This window comes from Lissotriton vulgaris, chromosome 2_1 (genome assembly GCF_964263255.1).
Source record: "Lissotriton vulgaris chromosome 2_1, aLisVul1.2, whole genome shotgun sequence".
Taxonomy (NCBI): Eukaryota; Metazoa; Chordata; class Amphibia; order Caudata; family Salamandridae; genus Lissotriton; species Lissotriton vulgaris.
The window spans coordinates 858,373,228-858,400,467 of record NC_141687.1 but is presented as its reverse complement, the minus strand read 5'-3'; the positions used below and the strand labels follow the sequence as shown (position 1 = coordinate 858,400,467).

Below are 27,240 nucleotides of genomic sequence, written 5' to 3'. Positions count from 1 at the left end.
TGTGGATAAAAGTTCATGCAGAGTTAGCTTGGAGTATTAAAGGAGAGGGGGTTGTGCCCTGGGGACAGCATAGACCATTAGAAAAATGCAATAGTATATTTTAATCAGTAGACTCAAAGCGCAACCGTTTTTTTTTTAACTAGGCTATTTTTGATGTTTAAGAACTTAAATATTAATTCTTGGAGTGTTAATGACCTGCTAACAAATGAGGGCAGTAATGTTTGAATGTCTAATAACACCTCTACAGATAAAATACTACAAGCAAACCACTTTGTCAGGGCAGGTCTGGCGATAAAAAGTAAGTTTGATGTACTTGGTTGTGGTATTGAGGCAACAAAATATAGTATTAGTCATGTAATAATGTTAAGGAACACACCAGAATTCCTATTTGGCCTGGACCTAGCTCAGAACAGATGGCATTTACTTACTACTTGTGTGGATGTTCACAGGCTCGTTTTTTTTGTTCCTTTTAGTCTATGTTGAACATGCTTTTGATCAGTTGCACAAGGATTTTCTTTGACATGGCTAAAGACATTTTCCTTTCCTCAAAATGTATCGGCACTGTGCGCGCTTTTTATTTGAATCTGAGAAAGGCTGATCATAAATTGTGGGTTAACTAACTATTTTCATGTATTTTCATGTGTACCAAGAGGCACACCAAGTTTGTCCAGTGCAACCATAACGGTTTTCTCTGTACACTAATATTCTAAACCACTCTAAGTCCGGCTTTAATCTTGCCCTAAGATTCCACACTTTTTTTCAATTTAAGGCTATGAAATCTGTTAATATCTCAGTAAATATGTGTCTAGTGGATTACTTCAAGCGGGTCTAGCCTGACTTAATTTTCAATTACAGTGTTGGGAATTTAATTTGGACCGAATTCAGTTTAGTTATGTCCCTGAGAAGTGTTTAAATTCTAATACCAATTACTGTATGGCTTTGACTTCTCCCTCGTCCCCAGCTTGGTTCCTTACTAAATAGTCAACCAAAATGTTTAAGACAAATTAGATAGATGGAAATCGATTCAGTACTCTGCGCCTCTTTGGTCAGATATACTATTTTATTTTGCTTCTCTCCATTACATAATTTCACCTATATATGATCAAATCCAATTTACTTAATTGCAAATGTATTCAAATTCACCGTTATGCAACCAAATTATGATTTAAGAAAAAAAGATCTATTAGATGCTCATTAGCTTAATCATTCTGAGATTTCACACATTTGATCTTTTTATTGCACAGTTAAATGAGAGCACAGAAGGTAAAAGAAAATTAGTTTGGAGTTACGAGGGCCACAAAAACAATTATTTCGGCAATCTTTGTTTCAGGTTATTCTTAGAAAGTAATCTTTTGGTTCTAGGCGAAATTACAGGAAGCTAAGGTTTCGCAAGATTCTGATTGGCAGGATGATGAGAGGGACAGGGATGGCATCAAAGCCACCGACATTCCATGGGCAGCATCGATTTCATTAAATCACTACCTTTTACTTCAGTGAAATACATGATGCTATTTTTTCTAATGAACCATCACTCATACATGACTGTCAATGGGGAATGACATTTAGGCGGAATAGCCACTGTATAAAGATGCAGATCCATCATGGCTGACTACTTTCAAGTATGTGTGAACACTCCATTGCTTATCTGAGTCTGGCAAGATGCTCTGCAATTCTTAACAATACACTCAAATTCTGTCTTGTATAACATTGTCCTATTGTTTAGTTTGAATACTGTCTCCCAAGAGTGTGTGATTGCCTCATGCACGCTGGTAATCCCTGTACTTAAAATTATGTTTGCACAATTGTGCAAATCAAATGCTCCTCCTAATACTAATCAATGAAAGACCACGGTCAAGGTGGTTGCATAGAGTGAATTACCACTGGCTACAGTTCACAATATCTTTGCGAAATTTACCAGGTGGCAAGATATTTGGGCGAGGATTGACGCTCCTAATTAGTTGCTTGTACATACTGGTATTTCATCTGCTCTCAATGGTCCAAAAGTGGTTACTAACCAAGAAGGATATGGCGGTTGGTGTATATTGAAGAAGAAATCGGTAGGAGCAATTTCTCTAAAAGAGTTAACAGTGAGTTTTTGTTGTTGTTGCCTTTTATGGAATTAACAAATTATTAATTGTTTCCAAGCATATAGATGTCCTTTACTCAGTCGCTTGATTGAGAGGGACTGCCCTTGATTTCTATGTGAATTAAAGTCCTCAAAGTAAAAAACCCCAGACACAAGCAACTTTTTGACAATGAACTAGTATGCTTTAGAAGGAGAATCCTAAAATGTCCACAAAATTCATTCAGTACTTCAAATAATAAAACCGCTTGTGAGCCTAGCACAACACTGGTTTATTTCTTAGCACTACTGAAAAGGACTAGGGTACAGCAGTCTTCATGAAGCAAAAGAAAATTATAGCCATTAAGGATGCAGCGCTTAGTCTTCTGTTTCTACAAAAAACCACAGTTGTGCAAAACTGGACCTTGCAGCTTGCCCCAGCAGGACAAATCTTTCTCTTTGAAAAGCTTCACTCTCATTGGTTCTGAAGTTGAAAGCAATCTGACTTACCAGGGTTTTTTTTGTAAATTCTAGCTTACACGCACCAACTATCCTGATTTTTCTGGTGGACTAGGTGAACATGTTAAATTGAAATGCAGATTTTCCCTTTTGACCATAATGATTACTCGTTTGAGGAATATAGGCTGTACTGCCTTTCTGGTGGGAAGCACTCCTATTTAAAGTTTTTAAATAAAAAAAATATTATACGGAACACCAGGATGCAGTTTTTTTGTGTGTGTGAATCTGTTTTCATTCGCTTTAGAGCAAAGTCAGAGAAATAAAAGTAGTTCAGAACTAAGGCAGGTGAACGCACACACAATATCAAGAACATCATGGGAGAGTTCATGGGCACATATGGGGCGTTATATGAGGCACGATCAATAATACCGCAAGAAGAACTGTTGGCCTATATGGTTGATGTGGAACTAGCGTGGCTGGCTGACGGTCCCAGGGAATACCTAGCACGACCTATCACAGCGCAGGAGGTTGTAGACACCATTAGACGACTTCCCAATGGCAAAGCCCCCGGGCCGGACGGTTTTGTGATCGAATTTTACAAAGCATTCGCGGACATACTTGCACCGCATCTAGTGAGGCTCTATGAAGCCTCGCATGAAGCACAGACACTACCGTCCTCGATGAGAGAGGCGCTAATCATTGCCTTACTGAAGCCTGGCAAGGATGAGGAACAGTGCAATTCTTACCGCCCTCTCTCGCTGATAAATGTGGACACCAAAATACTGGCGAGCATATTGGCCGACAGACTGAAGCCGCTCATGCCGCTGCTGATTAGGCCTGACCAGTCTGGGTTCATACCGGACAGATCAACCACACACAACACCGAACCTTATTCGCACTGGCGCACTACCTGGCCCCGGACATAAAAGCAGTGGTGGTCCTACTAGACGCGGCCAAAGCTTTTGATACAATTGACTGGCCCTTTCTCCATGCAGTACTGGTACGAATGGGTTTTCCGCCATTGTTTATAGGTTGGATTACGATGCTATACACGAACTTAACAGCGCAAATTCGGATAAATAAACATCTCTCGGACCCACTAGCCATTAGACGCGGCACCAGGCAGGGATGTCTGCTTTCGCCAATGCTGTTTGCCCTTTTACTTGAGCCATTGGCGTGTAAGATCAGACAACATCATCACTATTCAGCCATTCAGCTCCCAACGCGACCCATACACATATCTTTATACGCTGACGACATGGTCCTCTATGTAAAAAACCCTGAACAACATCTCAACCCGCTGCTGCGGGAATATATTAAATTTGGCCAATACTCCGAGCTGCAGATTATTTGGGCCAAGTCCCTCGTGCTGGCATTGACAGATGGTACCAAGCCTACCGCACTGGACTATCCTCTGGAGTGGCAGGACGAGTCGACAAGATACTTGGGAATATGGTTCTACAGGGACCCGGAGTTGGTCATCCGCACTAATTACGGGAGAGCTATATCCTCACTAGAGGACAAGATCAAGTGGTGGGTTGGGCTACCGTTGTCCCTGGCTGACAGACTCGCCATAGTGAAAATGGTGCTGCTACCTAAATTTCTATATCTGTTCAACAACATACCTATCAAGCCCCCAGCAGAGGTGTTCCGCAATATAAAATCTCTTATGCTATCATTAATATGGGCGGGGAAACAAGCCAGGTTAGATTTACAAACAATGACACTACCGTACGCTAAAGGAGGGTTTAAGGTTCCAGATATCTACCTCTATTATCTCTGCGCCCAGGCGCAATTTGCGCATTACTGGTTTCATGAGATACCTTTCCTAACACATGTAGCGGTGGAAAAGGGTGATGCTGACCCAATCCTGCTGACGAGTATATTGCCACATAACAGACCCAGATTGCATGACCATGACATCAACCCGGTAAATACCACAATCGAAGCATGGAAATTATTAGGCAAGACAGCGCGTAACATGCCACTTTACGCACCAGCACTTCCACTGGCTCACCACCCGGCCATATCCGTAACTCAAGAGCAAGTCGGAATGGACCTACTAAAACATGCTGGCATAGATAGACTGGGCGATTTATACAGGGACGGAAAGTTCGTAACGCTAGACAAGCTAGACTACATCCAGAATCCGACATTGCTCTTTAGTTTCAACTACTACAGACTACAGAGGGCGATGAAGGACTATTACCCGACATTCCCGGACGAGCCTCAGACGCTAGCCCCTTTACAACTTGTACTTACCACACCCTCGGCCTCTCACTTGGTGTCCAGACTCTACAACAGCGCGCAAACACACATTTGGGGGAACACTGCAAGGGCCCGGGAAAAATGGAGCACGGCGCTAGATGATACCCTCACAGAAGTGGAATGGGAGACATCCTGTATACTGACGGGAATGCGGACACCAAATGGAAATCTAAGACTCATTCACTATAAATACTTGCATCAAATGTATCACACGCCTCACAGGTTGCACAGGTATGGATTGAGGGATAACTCCAACTGCGTAAGGTGTGGACAGGACAACGCAGACTTTATGCACTTAGCGTGGCACTGTAGTTTGGTAGCGCAGTATTGGGTGCAAGTAATACAGGCCATTAACGACATGCTGGGGGCGACTTTGCCATGCACGGCCAAAATCTGTTTGCTAGGAATAGTGCCGCAGCTGAAAGCGCAGGGGCGGAAACTGTGTGTGATTGCCCTGCTAATGGCGAAAAGAAGAGTATCATTGCACTGGGGCAGTAAATTGAAGCCTAGGGTGAAAAACTGGCTGGAGGACTTGACATATTGCTGTGACACACTAGCCACATACGAGGAGGAGCTGCCAGCAGGCTCACGCCCCAGAGACTATTGGACACCCTTTAGACAATACCTGGTAACGATTGCTGCAGACCAGGATGCGCAAATAGAGCTGAATTGAATCTGGCCTCATGTTGATAAGGGAGGTTATTCGACGAAGTGATGGAGGGGGGAGAATGCTGTGACGCAGTGCTTTAAGTTTTAGGGGTTGTGTTAAACTGTTCCTCTAGGTTACCGAGGTTACAAATATAATGAATAAAATGTAAGACCAAGAGCGCCACTGTACCAGCATGCTACATTGTCTAATTACAAACTTGATAGTCATGTCACGAAAACGCCGCCGGACCTACGGTTGTCGGCTGATGGCCCGTGTATGAACAGCGACATGATTGATGACACCAACAAAATGTTGAGCCGGCCTCATCAGGTTGTAGGCGATGTGAATGTACATTAACTCTGTGACAATGAGAAATAAATGTCTTACACCCAAAAAAAAAAATAATAATTTCGCCCTAAGCTAATAATCATTGTAGATATCTTGAAATTGTCAAGAAAATATTTTGTGTGCCCATGAACCATACTCTCGTATTTATAGTGTTCGTTACAACACTACTAGCTGACATTTATTTATTTGAAAAGTTTTATATAGCGCTGGCTAGACCCGGAGGTATCGGAGCGCTTTACATGAGAACGACCATTGTTTCAGAGCATAGTTACCAGTTACATAGTTACAGTTTCGGAGCATAGTTACAAGTTGCTGGAGCGTAGTTACCTCTGTTAAAAACATATACGTAAGGGAAAAAGCCGGCAAGGGGAGAGATTTAGGGGAGAGAGGATAGGAGCAGGGGAGGTAGACAAAAAATGAAAGAGGGAAAGAAGTAGGGGGGGGGGTGAAGGAAATGCAACCGGGAGACGAGAGAAAACCATGTCCAACGTCCGGTGTGCTGTGATCCCATTGGAAATGGTATCATTCCCACACCTCCGCTGTGTGTGGCTCCCTTTACGCTGTGGACTCTCTCAGGTTGGTCTCTGAGACTCCAGGATATAAATACTGGATCCTTCCCCAACAAGGGGCGAGGGAGTGCTTTGGCAAGGGGCGCCATTCCCACACCACCGCTGTGTGTGTCTCCCTTGACGCTGTGGACTCTCTCAGGGGGGTCTCTGAAACATGGCTGCGGACTCTCTCAGGGGGGTCTCTGAAACATGGCTGCCTACGAGTGCTGCATTAGTGTTTTTCTGTTTCATGAAAAATTTGGAAGCAAGAGTTGGAGTGGAAGACTTCGTACATTCCTTAATGGTGATAAAGACTGATATATAGGTTAATGATCAATCTTTGACTTAACTCAGAAAGGTCAAAGGCTGGTTCAGTACCTGTGATCCAGCTAGTGAATCTTTTTTTGATCACACTGCTAGTATAAATGTCATACATTTGATTACGTTTCATTTCAGCTGAATTCCCAAAAACAAAAACCTGTTTGTGTTTTTTTGGAGTTTTTTTTTTTATTGGGTGCATTTAACTGGGCCCTACTGTTAGCGTTTCTCTTCACAGAATGCATAGCTGCTGCGTTAGTTTAACTAGTTGGTGCCTTTTTATTAAACCTCCTCTGCAGTCTTTGTTTAAACCTCCAAAATTGCGAACTCATTCATTCATTCATTCATTCAGTCTCTGGATTGTGATAAAACGTGCAGATATCGGGCTCCGATTTGGACCAAAAAAAGGCTGGCCACCTCTGAAGTTTCTCACATTCGCCGATCACAACCTTTGATGTAACATTGCTTGACGAGTACCGGTTGGCAAATTTTTAAGTCAAGCCTGGGCAACGCATGCCCTGCTTTGCGAGTCATGCTGTATTGGAGTATGTACTTGATGCCCCGCCCACTCTCCGCCCATATTTTTCATTGGCTTGTCATTGTCCCTTGTAAATGCTGGATTCTGATTCGTTATTAGGCGTGTTTGGTCCCGCTTGTCCTCATTTGTAAACTTCCATGAGGACTGGCCCTTTTACTTCTGTTGCCCCACGGTATGTTTTCTTTAGTCTGTAAGCACTATTTTATTGAATCAGTTTCTCTTACTGCAGGAGGGTAGGAGAGTATCTCATGCACAGTTGTGACCACCGGCATGTTTATCTCTTAGCAAACTGGGAGCTTTTAAGGGGCAATGGTAGACAGAAGGGGCCAACGGTAGACAGAAGGGGCCAACTCTGCGATCTTTACTGAGCAGTTCCCCAGTTCCAAAGTGGCAGCTCGCTAGGAAAACTACAAGATGTGTTGCAAGATAAATGCTCTTGATATATAGACTGTGCTTTCGATGTAATAATATATATTATTTTCTAAAATGTTTTTACTTTAATCTTCAAACAAATGTTAATAATATTAACAGTTAACCACCTCATGTAAGTCTGAGGTGCAAGGATTTTAAACCGACTACCCTTTGATCTGCACTTAGCACTCATATTTCGAGTTGATGCCTAAACTGATGCACCTTCCATTGTCTTGGTGCGCCAGAGTCCACCCATGATGCAGTGCCAGATGGCAAAAAAATAAGCTTTTGCAATGCAATAGGTCTCACATTTGCGATAGTTTAAGCTATTTGCATTGTAAATGACAATGTTTTTATTTATGTTTTTAAAAACCAATACAAATAAAAGGCATTGTCATTTAACAGTGCCAATAGCTCAAAGTCTCGCGAATGCGAGAGCTATTGCATTGAAAATGCTTGTTAGACAAATGTTGTAAATAAGTACTTTTAGAGCTTGTGGGGCCAATGTCATTGTTTAAGACTGGAAACAATACAACTCGTAAAGCAGAATACTTCATATTAGTCTCTCTACCGTGCACATGGTCGAGAGATACTGTTTGCAGCCAACTGTACCCTGGACTGTCATTACAGAAATCTAGTACAGAGTCGAGGTGGAATGGGTTAGACCGGGATCTCAGAAAATGGAACCAAAACCAAAATGCAATTCTGAAAGTTCCTCTGAAGATTCACATTGGAGGGGTTAGTTTAATACAAACCTTTTAATGACACACTAAAAAGAAATACATTTTACATTGTGTTCTAGATCCTAGATTAGAATCTTAATGTTGCAGGAAATGTCTCTGAATGTATGCTGTAACATAAAATAAACAGCCTATAGGAAAATGCGTACTGCTGCATGTAGAAAGAAGCCTGGTATTAAGAAATTGTGGAAAAGGCTCAAAATTGCACCTAGTCTAAAAAAAAAAAAAAAAAGCACCAAATAAAAACTACGCCGATGACACCCAGATAATCATCCGGCTGGATGATGGCCCGGGAGCGTCTACCAGGTTGCAGGACATACTCAAAGCCACGGTTAATTGGATGTCCGAGAACTCCTTAAAAATCAACCCAGACAAGACGGAAGTGTTGCCTATTTCCATCACGGGCAACCCCTGGAGCGAGAAATTCTGGCCTGTGGAGCTGGGTGTGCCACCGGAACCGGCGACTGCAGTCAAAAGTCTGGGCCTGTACGTGGATGATCAACTCTCCATGAAAAAACAAGTCACCACGGTAGTGGGTACCTGTATAGGCCTGATGCGACAATTGAGGAAGATCTCTGCACTACTCTCATTTTCCACCTTGAGACACGTGGTCTCAGCCACAATCCTGGCTAGGCTGGACTACGGAAACTCCCTGTATGTCGGTCTACCCCAGCGGCTGCTGGATAAGCTACAGGGGGTTATGAATGACGCAGCCCGGCTAATTTACAAGAAACCTAGGACTGCCCACTCTTCCCCTCTGATGCAGGAGCTACATTGGCTCCCGATTGGGCAGAGGGTTGTATTCAAAGGATTGTGTATCGTACACAAGGCGCTGTATGGTAATGCACCAAGATACTTGAAATCCAGCCTATCCCCATATACACCGAGCAGGACTTTGCGCTCGTCGGACGCTACTCTCTTGTCCCAATCCCTTTTTAAACTGGCCACGGTGGGGGGACGTGCTTTCTCCAACACACTCCCAGCTTTGTGGAACAAACTGGCCCCAGAACTAAGGAAGGAATGCAATCTGTTATCCTTTAGAAAAAAGTTAAAATCTGTACTGTTCAAGCAAGCATGGAGCAGCCTCTAGGCGTTGTGTTAAGATCAAGTAAATACCGAACCCCACTACGTAATCTGGACAAACGGCGCTTAGAGACCCCGGTGGTTATAACGCGCTATACAAATTAAATAAATAAAATAAATAAGCCCTGAAACAAACTCAAAATCAATCGGGTACATGGTGTGCTACACTTACAATGTAGCCATATTTTACATAGTATGCAGTTTTAAATACTCATTCACCAATGAATATCTTGGCATCTAACAGATGTTTGTTACATAACTCCATAGTACAGAAATCTAGCTAGTAATTGAAGATTTATTGGTGGTAGCACTATTTTTCCCTATTTCTAAAGCTCTAGATTCATGGAGGTGCATGATTTAGGTCTGGCTGTAGATCCTGCTCTCTTGTTGACTCTAGTCTCCGGAATTTCTTGACTTTTCATCGTCTGTGGAAAGCTTAGATTTTCCATGAAGTCTTTCCTCCTGCTTTGGCAGGCATTTATACAGACTCTGTAGTGCCACAATGTCACGCTGGGAGGAAGTGACAGCCCCCTCCCCAAAATAATGTCAAGGGCCTTGTCCCTCACTCCTTGGCCTGAGTTTGCGCGATTCAGAGGCGCACATACATACAAGTGCAACACTGAGTAATCCAAACAGTCTAACAGTAGTGCAGCACTGTCAAGGGTCAAAGGTAAGGATAGTCAGGGAGTGACAGAAAGGTAGTTTGTTGCTTGAAGCTGTAGTATTTTACTGCATAATAAAGTTGCATTCTTCCTAGAGCTATGTCTTTGGCTGTGCGCCAAATCGGTTGACGCCCCTGTCGTTGGTGTGTATGTGCAAGCCAGATTTAATCTCACCCCTTCCAGGGTGCTGGGATGGCGGAGGCCAATGTTAAGGCAGGGCCACTGCCTGCATGTGGGGTGAAATGCTTGACCCAGCATGTTTCCAGAAGGGGCCACAGTGGAGCCAAGACCATTGCTCTGACGTGTGTCAGGGAAACTGCTGGGAACACTTACTGATCACTGAAGGAGTTGTGCAGAGTTATCTGACATAGACATTGTCTTCCGTAGACTGAGGATGCTAACATGATATTGCTGATAGACTGCAAGAAGGCGCGGGTCCTCAGAGTGCGGAGATTGGACTATACAAATGAGTGCAAATGAGTCCCCTGGAATTGCTGGGTTCCCTTGGGTCGCGTAAGACTGTTCAATTGGGGCGGTAGTAAACGTGCACAAACCTAGCAGCTGAAAACTGCTGCCTTCGCTTTTAAGGGCCAGCTTAGACTTTGTTTGGGATGGTCTAGCATGGCCCGATACTGGAGTCCCCTCCAGTATCGCTAGGGAAATAAGAGACCCCTCTAGATAGAGACTCAGACCTTCCACAGAGGAAGACACTAGCAAACCGACCGTAAGAGGTTGTGGAAGTCCTGTTAGTGCTGTGTTGTTATACATTTTTGTTTCAAGAAAATGATCCTCTTTTGCATATAACAAGTATTTGACTGGGCAATACCCCAATTGTGGTTAGTTTGTACTGTGAGTTGTGAGCTTATATATGTGCTACACCTACCACCCCTTGACGAGCACAGGACTGCTAGACTGTTGCTACCATTGAAATAAAGTGCTGGACTGAAAAGTAATTGGCCCAGTTACATAGGACCCATGGTAGGTCAGGAGAAAAAGGTCCTGACACCCATTGTAGGGTCCAGTAACTCCTGCTTTGCCCTGGACTTCTGAAATGGGTTCTGACACGGTTGCATATTTGGAGACGGTCTGTTGCCTTTATCTTTTCATTGTGGGTTATTTATTTGTTTTTCACCTGGCCATGTCCTGTCCGCAGGTGTGCCGAGAGACCTTGTCAGCCAAATGGGTTAAATTGTTGGTTGTGAATGATGAAGCTCGTTTTCAAGATGCAGTTGGCCAGTCAGGAAGGTGAGACATTGGAGTTCCATCTGTAGAGGCGGAGTGAAATGTTATTCTTTTAAAAATCTTATTTAATTTGAGGGAATTTCTGAAAGAAGTCCTCCACTGTGACACATCCCCCTCAACTTCCAACCTGTATCCAAGCCATGAATGCTTGGCTTGTCCCTCTCTGAGTAACCGTCCATGTTGAGCAAAAAAACAAAGACAAGTGAAGTCCTGGTTCATTTTTAATGCCTGCTTTGTCCTACGAATTCAGGATGGCATTAATAGTTGAATGTATATATGAGGGTCTTTCTGAGTTCTAGTTATCCATTCAAATTCCCACATGGCTTTACCTGAAAGTGTGGTCCATGTCGCATCTCGCCTCTTTGTGTCTCCTTATGGAACTACTCTTTTTGGTATCTCAAATGAGATGTCTGATAATATCGAACTAGTTAAGCAATGTCCATGTCTTTATTCAGAGGCTTCTACTTCCCTTTGTACCTTTTCATTCACCTACAAAATATAATTTAATTAGAATTCCGTAGTTTCTGAATAGACATCCTGTGGAGGTTGAGCTGGAGTGTTGAGTAACACTGAGCTACGTGAAACGTCGTACTATAAATGCATGAGTAAGTGTAGTCTGATTGTGATTCAGCTCTTCAACAGTGTTTTCACAGTACCATGTCTCCCCTTATGAACAGAGGCAAAATGGGTTTCAGCCATTGTTGGAGCAAGGCCTTTCTTGGAGACAATATATCTCAATAGTTTTTAGAATCCTTGTATACAATGGGCCAAACAGTGTACAAAATCTGAGACACCACTTCAACACCTCCACTTCTTCTAGCAGAAGCCTTCCCAACCTCTCTTGTTCCATTTCCATCACTCCTGTCATTCAGATGGAAAGACAGTGTGTCTGCACCTTTCCCCTCCTACCAAATCCCCATTTAACCAACCTCTATCTTTCCCTCACTACTCCCCCAAAATGCTTCCCCGTTAAATCCTCCCTACACTTGCGAATAACATTCCTGGGAGAGTCTAGTGCCCAAAGGCGAGCACCCACTAATCTTCCACCCCACCGACCACCTCCTTTTGTGCTGTCATTACATGGGCACTGGGAAAGTTCAACCACATCCCAAGCAGTGTTCAGTCAGCTGCTGTCTTCATCAGAAATCCCCATTTAATTTCTGCTTTTCTTCTCTGTGAATGGGTCTGTTCATCAGAGCTTGTCTATTTCCGCCTTCCCTTCTTTTCATTGTACAGTATGACACCGTTTTTCCTCTTCTTTGTTTCGTTGAGGCTTTTCTCTATTTTTCTCTCCACACATTCCAGACCTTTCTTTTGGTGCTTTGGTTAAGCGTCTGGAGAGCATCTATGGTCTTCCAATGCTTCCCCCTTCCCATTCTGACAATCGTTATATTTACTAAGGGATTTCATCTTGCATGCCCGGTTTTGCCACTGTAACAGTAAGCGGAAACAAGTGTCTACATGGGTTCTCAGAAGATATGTTACAGACAGAAGTAACGCCTATTCTACAGGGTGACTGCCAAGAGATCCTGAACCCAGGAGGATGCCATGGCCTTCGAATTCAATGTCTCATTTTTTGTTGCTACTGCCATTAACTACTTCTGCTGATGTTTTTCCCTTATGATATCAGGCGGTCAATGAGGTTGTGAGGTGGGCAAAGCAATTTGATTGGCCCTAGTCAATTCTATGACTTCCACGCCCCACTGCTGTGCTGTAGCCCTGACCCCAGCAGCCTGCAAATGTACCCCACAGTGTCACTTCCTTCAGCTTTGTGGAATGCTCCCCCCTCCCTCCACCTATGATTTTTGACTCTGTTATAACAGAAGTTTCCCACGTGCCCCAGGAAGATTATATTGTATTCTTTCAAAACAATGATTTCTTATCTCAAAATCTGGTTTTTATGAGTGACAGTCGTTGAATTCCTCCAGTGAGGAAATCTGCTCCCCAGCACATTCAATGTTTTTTTTTTTTTCCTTCTTTTAGGCCTCGCTTGACCTCTGCCATCAAGAAGGAAATAGTCTGCTAGGCCTCACAATGGTACTTCTTAAACCTCCTAATCATAGGCACTTTGTTATTTTCAGCAATGGGTGGGGGATAGATCCATCACCTGTGAGTTCTTCAGGTCACATCTGTCAGACTAAATGATTTTGCTGGTGCCGCAAGCATGAGCCTTTGCTCTGATTTTGCTTTGGGGCACTTTGAGCATTTCACCCTCCTACTAAATTAATCAAGAGAGGGAGGGTAGAGGTAATTTGATAGAATCAACCTCCAGCACATATGTTCTACAATCAATGAGATTCTATCAAATCGTTTTTTATTTTGTTTTTATTTTAGTTATAGTGAGATGAGACAGTGGCTGACATTGGATTGGAAGGGACTTGGGTGGACAGTGTAGGGCAAGGTAATGGTGCTCTTTCCCTAAAGACTCCCTTGACCTGTTCAAAAGTTCTGCCTGTTTGAACATGGAGCCTTCAGTTGGAGACATTTTAAAGATGACAACTGCTAACTGCCGTTACTGATGCTATTATGTCGTCCAGGTCCATCATGGCAGAAAAATGTTCTGTTGCTGTTTTTTTTCTCTCCTTCTGTTGGAGAGTATTTAAACATAAAAAGCTTCTACACAGAATATTTTTCAATGGGTTGATTGCCCTCTTATCTACTATTTTGTTTTCTTTACAAGCTCCTTACTTCCTCTCTGCCAGCAATGTTTGCCCAGAGCTATTTGTGCCATTCCTTCTAGATCTTGGCTTCAGCATTTCCTTACACTGCAACTCCATACTAAAATCGTACGTTTGAAGCCTGGATCTTTACCTTGATATCTCGAAGTTTTTTTATGTCTTTGAGGGATTTTCCTTGTGACCGGGATTCCAATCAGCTCTTAACATGTTTTTAAAGTGTAGAGCAGGTCAAAACCACTCTATCTGCATCCAGCCTTTTACCGGTTGCAACACCAAACATTTAATCGGATTAGACAAGAGATGTCCCCAAATTATGTTTCGTCTGTTGCACAACTACCTAATCGACAAATGCTTAACCTTGGAGTAGAAAATACTGCTCTAAAGCAAACTTGTGCCCTTGGAGCTAAAGATCTCCCTGCCTAATGTCTGCTCTAATTGCATCTACTGAATCTACAAAGTTACAAGAACTTTTGAATGGCCTTATTCTTTTTACTTTTTGACCAATTGAGAAACAGTGATGTTTGAGCCGCTTCGTACAAAGTTTTACTTTTGAGGAAGACCTATGTGATATTTCTCATGGCAATTTGGATGACCTTATCTATTTGCCTCCATGCTCTCAATTGGTAGACGAAACATTGATAGAAAAAACTTTAATGAACCTATTTGCATAGGCTCTTCCAAGGCGCCTGTGTAGGTAGATATGGCGAATGGTCCTTTCGCCCGATGATCAAAAGGAGCGCAAAAGAAAGACTGGTTTGTATATTTAGGGTGCGGATATAGGTCATTTGGTGCAGAACTGCACAATGAAACCAACTGGTAGCTATAGAAATGCTGAGACTTTTTTCTTGAGCAATATAATGTCCTTGATAGAGTAGTCTTGTTTGCACCGTTGAGCTTAACATTGACATGATGAGTTTCTAGTTTGTCCCTCCTGTGTAGATTTAACTTCTGTGAGACTGATCTAAAGGGTACGTCCTTTAACTGGTTGATCCTTTCCGTCATACTGGATGCCATCTATGCATCTTTTCAAAGGGTGTAGGCCAATCACTTAGCACAACGTTTCCAGAAATCTCCCATCCTCCACCCGAGCTACGTAGAAGTTTTCTTTATAGGAGTTATCCGGCTTTTAAAGTCTAGATGACTTTGCAGCTCGATCTTCATGCAGAAAAGAGAACGATAGCAATGAAATAAAAGTGAACATCAGCCTCTCTAGATCAATAAGTGAAGCTCCCATCCCAGTTTGTCTGCACTGCAATGCCTGTTTGTGCTTGGAGATGTAGGAGAGGGTTGTATTCCAATAAATCTAGGCCCCCTTAATAATGGCCTCCCTTTTGTATCCAAAGTTAGCCACCAAATCTCTGGAGTGGGTAAGTTTGCCTTCCCTGGCCCAGGTTCCTTGTGCACTTTTGTGCCGAGAGGATGTGAGCTTGATCTCTGTGGGTTGCCACCCAGCCTCAGTGACTAAAGCTTGAATGGCACTAAATATCAAAGCTTCTCCTGTGGCTCACCTCCCTTGCTCCGGGCTTGGTCTCCTGCAATATTGCATTTCTTCAGCAGCACCTGTCACATTGTTGCAGTCCTCTAGAATGAGGGTTGCTCCACACCCCTTTGTATTTGGTACATGGAACGGATCCATGACTGCCCCATGTTTGTCCTACCGTGGAGTGTCCCCACTGCTGTGAAGGAATTTGCTCTGCATTGGCCTAGCTGGTCCCACCCATCACAAGCACCAGCTCCGTCCATGTTCTTTAGTCTCCACCACCTCCGTCATTTGTCAAGTAGAGGTAAAATGATGAATACATGGGTGGTGTTGGCATCACTTAGTCTCCGCTAACCTAAAACCAAACAAATTAACCTGACCTTGTGTAAAATAACTGGCACTTTTGTTAAGCTCTTCAATAACTTTGGATCAATAGAGTTCATGTTCTATAAAAATGCTCACAAAAATTAATCTGACTGTGTAATGTAACTAGCGCTCATGTAAAGTACTCCAACATCTTGGGGTGGCTTGAGCTCACATTCTATAAAGCGTGTGAGAAAATGCAACAGGAGTTGCCCAAGTCTTGCCCTTAACTGTGCTGCAAGGTTGAGCTGCTGAAAGTCCAGTGACTGAGGCTCTCTAAAGCAACCAGCAGCACAGCGGGAGGGATATGAGAGAAATCCTCGCAGAGAAAATTAAAGCGGTGATATAGAAAACAGTGTCTGACGTTTCATCTTGGTATTTGAATGGACGGGGAGATTAAGTGACAGGAGCTGAAGCTGAACCACTGAAGACTGGTAAACAATGACACGAGCGGGAATCAAAGGAAATAAAAAGTCCCACCAAATTAACACAGAAACAGCAATTGGGCAGTGTTCTCTGGGAAGAACCCAACACAAAAAGGAGGGACAACGAGAACGGATTAACCACCAGCAAGCATTGATGAATGATAATCGAAGGGACAAATCAAAAGGAAATGGGCGGGCTGTAAACACAGACTGAATACATCTTATCTCGAAGAGACCGCGCATGTGCTGCCTAGGCTGGATATAAAAACCACATAAACCATTTTCAAAATATTTTTTAATTTGAGCAACTATTATGTGGGTTTTATTTGGGCAATCCTCCATTCCTGAACAAAGCAGATGATATTCCTATTTACATCCACCAGGTAGATGAAACTTGGGGCTGGGTTAGTTAGGAAAACTTCCTCTTTCTAAGCTAAAGAGCTAAGGATGGTTCTCGCCTCTTCATTTACCTTTCCACACGAGAACTTAATTTGCATTCACAAACAAGTTGAAAAATCTCACCATTGACCTTGACTTACAGCTCTCCTTTACATGATGGATTCAATCAGATCTTCAGCTTGTATTTTAGGTCGAGCAGACCTGCATTCAATGCGAAGCATTGATTGCTGGTGTCTGCTCAACGACTATTGTCAGCCGTTTTTAGGAATGTGGACACGAGATGGGCACGAGCGCAGATTTCACCTCGTGGGCGCGCACAGCGCCGTGCCCATCTCCTGCCTCGGAAGCTCCAACAGCATGCGGATACCCAGAGACGCACACACTAGCACCCATGCACGCACCCATACATACAGAGAACCCACCCCCGCCGTCGCATACACACAAGCTCCTCTCCCCCCCCCTTACCTCACCAGGCTCTTTTCTTGCCCTGTTGTCTTGTGGGCTCCTTCTGCCCGGCTCCTAATGGATGGGCGGGCGGGCGGGGGCGATGCGGCCAGGGGCTCCAGTGCTGCTACGGCGGGCGGGGGCGACGCGGCCAGGGACTCCAGTGCCGTCCATCGCCTCTTGTAAGCCATCAGCAAGCGGAGCCGGAGAAGCGGCCAAGAACACTCTGCGCCTGCGCGGAAGTGCGTGCGCCCGCCTGATGTCACTTGTCTCACATCTGATTCGCAGTGCTCAGCTCCAGATGAGTCCTAGCCGCTGGTACGCGTGAGTGCAGGTTCCTGTCTGATAGTTTCTTGCTGATGCTAAATGGGCTGGCTGCTCGGCCAGTCCAAGTCACTGGCAGCCCAGACTGTGCCGCCCGCGTAAACAACGTGCACGGGAGCCGGCCGGGCTGATGGCACTAGTGCACACAGGTCCGTGGAAGATTTACTGTTTGTAGGAGAGTTAGGCTTTTGTTTAAATATTTAAAAATATCATGTAGCCTAATATCTACTTGATGCGCCTAATTAGCAGAAAATAAATGTGCTTCTGCACTTGGGATTAATGCAGCTTTGTAATGGCCCTGACAAGTGTGCAAGGAACCGCACGTGCTAGTGAGCCACAGATGGTCTCTGTTGTTGCGTTTAGAACGCTAGTGCAGACATATCCTGAATCGTGGATAAATGTTGACCATTGGCACAGTGTTCTGGCAGAGGGAGGAATGGTAGTAACAAGTTATGTCCGATATTGGAAATGCAATCGCAGTTCATCCCTTGCGGTTGTTGAATGAAGGCATCATGTGGTACATACGCTAAGCTGGTCAGTCGTCTAGTATTTAAGTTTTAATATTTGCATTTTATGTGGAAAACCTTATACTGTATACGTCCGATATCATTTACCCATGTCTTTGTGCAGTGGGGTAACTGTGTTTTTTAAAGTAAAATGTGGGTTTATCAGCACGTTTTTAATGCAAAAATCTGCTAACATTTTTTGTGGACCCGTCTTTTCAGTTGTCTCAGGCCCTCGCCTTCCCTGTCATTTCCTTCCGTTCGCCATAGCACCCCCCACTCTCTCTCCACATCGCTTCGCATTTCCTTTCAGCAGGCATTTTACATAATTTTCCTGCAGGATCATTGCCGCTTTGCCTGATGATGGCAAGAGCGGTGCATTCCAATTGAAACATTGCATCTTTAATATGCACGCTTGTTTTTTTTCTTTTTTACAAAGTAAGCACTGCATTACTCCTGTCTCCCTCCATTAGCCTGCCTTTGTTCCTTACTCCTTTCCATCTTCTTTTCTCCTCCTTCCTTTCTGCTGCCTCAGGTCCTCACCTTCCCTGTCGGTTCCTTCCGTCGCCACAGCCCCCTAACCCCCCCTCTCTCCACCTCGCTTCTGGTCTCCTCTCCTTTCGGCAGGCATTTTCCATATTTTTCCTGCAGGATCATCGCCGCTTTGCCTGAGCCAAGAGGCCTTTCAAAATGCAGTGCTAATCATTCGGTACTTCACAACATCATACGCTTACCATACAAGTGCCTACGGTGCATTGAGACTGCACTGCAAATAAATCACTACTGCTCACCAGCATCCTGTTCATGCAGGCGCCTAGAGGCCACTCAGTATGCAGTGCTAAAAAATTACTTATCAGCATCACACAATCAGTGCCATGAGCGAGACCTCTCACCAGCACCCTGTTCATACAAGCGCCTAGAGGCCATTCCATATGCAGCGTTAACAGCAATGCAAGCTCAATGACCTATAGGCGCTTGCATTCCCCCACACACACAGTGCTGCTGTTGACACACACCTTACTAAGCACTACACCAGTTACAAGCACACACTTGCCCGACTTGCGCTCCTAGATTTCCTTTACTCCCACACTGTGCATTTAAAAATATTCAACAGAGCGCTGAAGAACTTTTGCGAACAAAGGCTGCCGCTCCCCCGCCCCCACGTGCACACGTCACACCACCATTTGTCTGTGCCTCGCATCAGACACTTCTAAGGCTGCCGCCCCCTGCCATCCCGTGCACATCGCGCACCACCATTTGCCTGCTACCTGCCTTCTTTGCTGCTTTCGATGTCCCACCCATGTCTCCCGCTCTCTGTTGCTTTTCTTCCCACGTCTGATTCTGCCTCCCCCGTTCTCCCTTTCCTCTCATCCCTTTTGTCTCTGTGCATCTCGCTTCTGTTTCTGTTCCCCTGCAGACATTTCTTCTGCCCCCTTAGCTCACTCTCTCCCGCTCACCCTCACACACCCTCTCACTCTCACACCCTCACACACCCTCACACACCCTCACACACCCTCACACACCCTCACACACCCTCACCCACCCTCACCCACCCTCACTTACCCTCACACACCCTCTCACACCCTCTCACACTCACACTCCCACCCCCTCGCATCCCCTCAGAATCACATCCCCTCACCCTCCCCTCCCTCACACCCCCTCACACCCCCTCACACTCCCACACCCCCTCACCCTCACACACACCCTCACTCTCACACCCCCTCAACCACCCTCACACCCCCTCTCACCCTCTCTCACCCTCACACCCCTCTCACCCTCTCTCACCCTCACACCCCTCTCACCCTCTCACCCTCACAACCCCCTCACCCTCACAACCCCCTCACCCTCACAACCCCACCCTCACACACCCTCACCAGCATAGCATAATAAAATATAGGATAGCAAAACAAAACCTAGCATAACATAGCATAGCATAACAAAACATAGCATAACAAAATATAGCATAGCACAACAAAACATAGCATAGGATAGCACCAGAAAACCTAGCACAACATAACAAAGCATAGCATAACAAAACATAGAATAGCACAACAAAACATAGCATAGCATAACAAAACATAGCATAGCATAATAAAGCATAGCATAGCATAACAAAACATAGCATAGCAAAGCATAGCATAGCATAACAAAAAACATAGCATAGCGTACCAAAACAGATAACAAAACACAACACAACAAAACATAGCCAAACACAACAAAACATAGCATAGCTTAAATAAACACAACAAAACATAGCAGAACAAAACCTAGCATAACCAAACAAAACAAATCCTAGCATAACAAAACATAGCAAAACAAACCATAGCAAAATACAACACAACATAGCATACATAGCAAATCATAGCATAGCACAACAAAGCATAAGATAGCAAAACTAAACATAGCATAGGATAGCAAAACAAAACAGCATTACAAAACATAGCATAGCATAACCAAACCTAGCATAACGTAACAAAACAGCATAACAAAACACAACAACACATAGCATAACAAAACAGAGCCAAACACAACAAAACTTAGCATAGCTTAACAAAACACAACAAAACATAGCATAGCAAAACAAAACACATAATAGCATAGCAAAGCGTAGCATAACAAAACATAGCATAGCATAATAAAACACAACAAAACATAGCATATCATAACAGAACATAGCATATCATAACCAAACATAGCATATCATAACAAAACATGGCATATCATAACAAAGCATAGCATAGCATAACAAAGCATAGCATAGCATAACAAAGCATAGCATAGCATAACAAAGCATAGCATAACAAAGCATAGCACAACAAAGCATAGCACAACAAAGCATAGCACAACAAAGCATAGCACAACAAAGCATAGCACAACAAAGCATAGCACAACAAAGCATAGCACAACAAAACATAGCATAGCATAACAAAACAAAACATAGGATAGCAAAACAAAACATAGCATAGCATACAGCATCACTCAGCACCACCACAGCATCACTCAGGGGCACCACAACATCACTATGCGCTACCATAGCATCACTGAACGCCACAGCATCACTCGTTCGCCATCAGAACATCACTCAGCGCCACCACAGCATCAATCTGTGCAACCATTCAACAACAACTGGTTCAAATATGTTCTCTCAATGTTTCAAGTTTTATTATAAATGTAACAAAAAGATGTTCATATTTCACTTATGTTCTTGGATTTTCGTCACAATGAAATACACAACATAATCTTTACAAAAGTTTAAGCTATTGCCATTATAAATTACAATAACTTTTATTTAAGTATTAATTATTAAAAAAAATTAAAAGCCATTGTTATTTGTAATATCAAGACATGTAAGTCACGTAAATACAACACATATTGCATTACAAATGCTATAGGTGTCACATTTCCAAAAGTTAAAACTATTGGCATTGTAAATGACAAAGCTATTAATTTCGCTATTTTAAAAAACAAAACATAAATTAAAAATGTGTCCATTACAATACCAATAGCTCAAACTTTCCTAATGCGAGACCTATTGCATTGCAAATGCTTGTTTTTTAAAGGTTTTACTATTTCAACATAGTGGAGTCTGGTAACGACTTCTGTAATTATGATACTACAGACGTAAACTAGGCATCACAAATGTTCCTTAATTTTAAGAAAATGTTGTAATATAATACCAGTTTGTTGAGGCAAGGATAATATGTACATTGCGTGCTTGAACAAAAAACTTGAGTTCTTGAAGAAAATTCTGCCCCATTACACGCCAACCGGCGTTATCAGGACTGTAAACTGTCACAAGGTCTGTGAGAAGATCTTCTGAAAAGAGCCTCTCCCCTCCATTACTATCAGTTTCACACCATACTTGACCAACTTTTTTCTGGATAAGTTCATAATCTAATTTCAATGTTCATGTTGCCATTATACCCCAAGGCACATGCATATATTTGTGAACCTTTCCAGTAAATGTTATCATGAAGTAATTTCTGCTCCAATTGTTGTGGGTCGGGATATGCGTCGTATGTAGAAAGTTTCCCTGGTACAGTTTGTGTTGCAAATTTAGATTTCCACCACAAAAGTGATTTTTTTCTTTTGGGCAGTTAACACTTATTGATGTACACTTCAACTGATTGTAATGTCAGAGAAAGAATTGGCTAAAGAAAAACTTGACTATCTTTCTGTGATCTGCTCTATAACATGAAGGGCACTAATACAAAAAATCCTTTTATATATTACATAGTTTGTTATCACAATTGTCAATGTTAATGTCTATGTAGCACTGTCATGTATCTCCGTAACCGTTAAGGTAGCACTTGTAATAGCAGTCATATATGCACATCTCCCTTGGTTTATAAGTTTTTTTTATAAACAAAAGGAGTAAACGCTACAGTAGCACTCAACACAGTTGCTTTACTTTGATTAAATTCGATAGTATTGTATCTTCAGAGTGGGTTTCATTTATGTGGGAGCTCTGACAACCATTTATCTTTAAAGTTGACCAGATCTCGATTTTTTTTAACCAAATCAATATCGTTTAAAATGATCAGCCTTTGCTCATGGGGTGGTTAATCTCCAGGTTCAGTCAGCCCTTTGTCTGTATGTTTTTTTTAAATATTACATATTCTCTCATTTTTTAGGTTCTCCTTCAATTGTTTAAACTCTTTACCCATTCCTTAACCTTAAAACCCTTGTGCTACTCCTCACTTTACTCATCTCTTAAACCCTAGAAATTTCTTACTGCCCTTCAACAGTAAGAACTGCTTTACTACTCCTGAATGCTATCCGTCCCTGAATCCTTCAGAAAATCACTACTATCCCTAATATCCATCCCTGAATCCTAATAACCACTTACTTTTTCTGAAAGTTACCGACCCCTGAACTCTAAACATTTTACTACCCCTTACTCTACCTAGCCCGAACCCCTTGATCCTACCCATCCTTGATCGCTAGAAATTCTGTACTACCACTACTTTAAATGACTGGACGTTAAGAAAAATAAATACATACATAATTGTAAATACATATACAAGAGTGTGTGTGTAACCATATTGTTTAAAACCATTAAAATAATTACCTGTGATGTACCAGGATTTAAAAGTACTAAAATAGACTGACAGTGTACTTGCCTTTCAGGTAAAAACAGATGTACTTACCTGCAATGTAACAGCTGCACATAAAACTATGTGGATGCGCATTTGCCATAATAAAGGACTGTTCTGACTGACCAAACTGTTTTGCACACAAATCAAATGTTTTAAAAAAAAATATTATAAGTTGATCTATTTGTAGATTAGTCATGAAAGAATATAAGTCAATATTATTAAATGCGTACTACAATATGTAAAGGTTCCATGTGGCAAGAAGAAACACTGAACTGTATTGGAAAATGAACAATAGCATACCAGATTGCCCTTTTTAGGTCGAGCAGACCTAACCCTCAATGCGTGAGCATTGAGGTGTCTGCTTCAGACCTATTGTGGCCCGTTACTTAGAATGCTGAAAAAGGGTACACCAATCTGTTACGAGCTCTCGCAGTTTTCACCGCGGGAGCGCGCGTCAGATCCGCGCATGCGCAGAGTCCCCGCGCATGCGCAGAGTAACTCACAGCCCTTGCACAGACGCAGGCAGGCAGCCCCCACCCCTCTGCATGCATGCACACACAGGCGAGCGCATACACACGCAGGCACACAGACACTCGCTCACACACACATACACACACCCCCCTCCCCCACAGTCACACGCACGCACACAAAGCCCGCCCGCCCGCACTCGCGCGCGCACATGCTTTCCCCCGCCTCCCCCCTCCCCCGCTCAGCAACCCACTCACCGGCTTCCTTCGTGCGGCGGCTCTCCTCAGCTGCAGGACCCGGCAGCAGGACTCTTCTTCCCTCCTTCGGCACCGGGGCGCAGGGTAGGCTCCTGCCTGCTCCGGTGCTCCAAACACGGCGGCTCCGTCCAATCGCGGCTCTTCCGTGGGAGGCGGGGTAGGCTCCCGCCCTCCTACTTCCTGTTTCCTGTTGTCGCGCCGGCCTGCCTGACTTCCTGGTCGCAGGCCGGCAGAGTGACGGAAGGCGGTGACTTGCGGTATTTTATATATAGTAAAATGACGGCCACAGTGGACATGTATGGGGTTTGATTTTAAGCGAAGTACGTGAAGGGGAATTTACGTTGACCATGTCAATGCCTTAGTGCTAAAATAAATTGCGGCGGGAATGTTCAAATGTGCTTTATTTTTTTCTGCCTGTAATGTTTTACATCTCAGCTATGCAAACAGATAATCTTTCCATCTTTTCTCTATACTTCTCCCTTCTAGTCTTTTCTCTCCGATGTTTACCTATGCCCTCTTCACCATCCTTTGTCTACCGTGTCTCCTCACTCCTTTTTGCTGCATTTTGTGATGTTACTTGCTGGTTAACTTTTAAAGTCCGCACGCTGCACCACTTTTTAACTTTTAAAGCACACATGCTGTTCTGTTTCTAAATCTTGTTGCTGTTGTAAAGCTCGTGTAAGCTCGCTGCTGCTTCTCAGCACTTATAGCCATCTGGGGATTGTGTTTTATTTTATTTATTTTAATGCTACTTTTTATAGTGCAAACTTTTCCCGAAGGTGTCAGAGCGCTTTACAAAAGGATAAGTTACATCACATATGCTCTTGTAAGCTTGCTGCTCCTTCTCGGCACTTATAGCCATCTGGGGATTGTTTTTTATTTATTTTAATGCGACTTTATATAGCGCAAACTTTACCCGAAGGTACCAGAGAGCTAGGACCAGTTACATTACATATGGTCTTGTAAGTTTGCTGATGCTTCTCGTTTATTTCTGTCATCACTAGCAGTTTGCAAAATGTTGCTTTAATTTAAATACACAAATGGGAAAATTACACAAAATCATGCATGATTACGAGCAATGCAAATCTGTTATTTTGCATAATATTTTATTGCAAAATGCACCCTCGCGTCGATTTTTAACATGACAACGTATTTTAACCAAAAAAAAGAGTGTAAAAAACCCAAGTGCAGCGAGCAACAGCTACTTGCGTTCTGGTTGTTCACGGTGTTACTGCACCATGATTTTGCTGTGAATGGCAGCACAACTCAGTTCAATAGCGTAATTCTGGAAACTGGAAATTTCACGTCACCAGAATAACACCAAACTTCTGCAATGATGCCAATTACGATTGGTTAATTTAAATTTCACCCAGGCCAAGTCATCAAAACTAGATAGTGTGCACACTCTGTGTGCTCTACCAGTGCTTTGGTAGAGGCCTCGAGGAATCAACTGAGCACGCAGCACTTATTCACGGACGCAGGCCGTGACTCCTTTACCACTGCTTGTTTACTGTCCGTGCTGTCCTTTGATTCCCTGCCCCCCGCCACGGAATGCCGAGAGCTTGTTGCTCTTCCGTCTTCTTTCCCTCCCACCCTCCAGCTGCTCTTCGCTCCCTCTCTTGGCTTCTACAGTGTGCACACCAGTCCTCGCTCCAGTGAAAGATGACGGGTCTATAGCGCAAGAGCAGTTCGATGTGTATAGCTGGCGCTATAATGCAGATGTCCTGTGGCAATGCTGTGGTTTCAATGATTTGTTTTGTGTAGCTTGGCTGTTGTAGTCATCACTTCTTGCAACGAGTTTATCTCTTCGTGCTACTGCACCTGTGCGGTGCTTATCGACCCAACTAAATAGTACTCAGATCTTAAGCCTCAGAAGGATGAAGTGTTGAGACAGCCCTGCCTTGCTTTCCATGTCTGACTTGTATGGTGCACACAGATTTCGGCGATGCCTTCTAGGGTTACTAAACCACCGTTGGAACAGTTCAGTGCAGCGGCTCTTCGACTGCTCTTCAGTAATACCAGGTGTCTTGCACTCTCTAGTTCACTATCCCCTTCCTAATGTCTTGCTCGTCGTACACCATTAAGGATTGACAGGACTATGGTGGAGTTTGTCAGCCCTGGTCCTTCTAACATTTCTGGGGCACTTTGAGATCAGCCTGTGTGATGGGTTCTGTGGCTGTGGGGCCCTAAACAAGTGACCAGAGGGGATCCTGCAACTTCACTCACCCTCTCACCATCACAACCCTCTCACCCTCACACCCTCTCGCCCTCACTCTACCCAGCTACCCATCGCCCCCACTCTACCCATCGCCCCCACTCTACCCATCGCCCCCACTCTACCCATCGCCCTCACTCTATCGCAACACCACAGCATCACTCAGCAATACCACAGAATCAATCTGTGCAACCATTCAACAACAACTGGTTCAAATATGTTCTCTCAATGTTTCAAGCTTTATTACAAATGTCACAAAAAGATGTTAATATTTCACTTCTGTTCTTGCATTTTCGTCACAATAAAAAACACTGAACATAATCTTCATAAGTTATTTACAAAAGTTTAAGCTATTGCCATAATAAATTACAATAACTTTTAATCAAGTATTAATTATTTAAAAAAAATAAAAACCATTGTTGTTTGTTATATCAATACATGTAAGTCACGTAAATACAACACATATTGCATTACAAATGCTATAGGTGTCACATTTGCAAAATTTATAACTATTGGCATTGTAAATGACAAAGCTATTAATTTCTGCATTTTTAAAACCAACACAAATAAAAAATTTGTCATTTATAATACCAATAGCTCAAACTTTCCTAATGCGAGACCTATTGCATTGCAAATGCTTGTTTTATATAGCTATGAACGTTAAAAAACACCCAGTCACCATTTCATTTCTCAGTTAGAAAGCAATAGACTTTCCAGTCTGTTTTTGGTAGTCACGAATCTTAATAAATGGTTACTGCTCAGATAGTCTGAAAGAACTACAGATTCAGTTTTATTTCAAATGTTAGCCATTACAATTTATGGAAGACAAAACCTGCCAGACTGACAAACCCATATTCAGAAAAGCTATTTTTTGGGCACAGATTTGTTAGTCAGCCTTAATCTATTTGATTGTGTCACAGATTGACTTTTTAAAACATTCAAGCAATTTTAAATACCTAAAGGTTTACAACCTAAAATAGCCTTTCTTAATCTTTGTGATAATATTGAGTTCTTAATTTGTACTATTAAAGCTTGTAAACATCACAATGTCAGCAAAGGTAACTAAAAATATTAGCAGTTCGTAGTCCGTCCTCAGCAGAACAATCCTCGCTAGGTCAATCATGATTATCATTTTGGAGTTGGATATAATACAATAATGACCCAATTTGTTATTCCACCAGATCAAATGCTGTTTTTTCAGAGTTATCATTGTGAGAAAGGTTTTCTTTCTTCCTGCCTTACCCAAGGTCATGCTAA

At 43.1% G+C, this 27,240-nt stretch overlaps 1 protein-coding gene across 2 annotated transcripts in view; it reads left to right on the top strand.

Moving 5' to 3' along the window:
• Positions 1-27,240, top strand: part of UBE2F (ubiquitin conjugating enzyme E2 F (putative)) — a 1,298,841-nt gene that overhangs the window by 38,598 nt on the left and 1,233,003 nt on the right. The window lies entirely within an intron of this gene.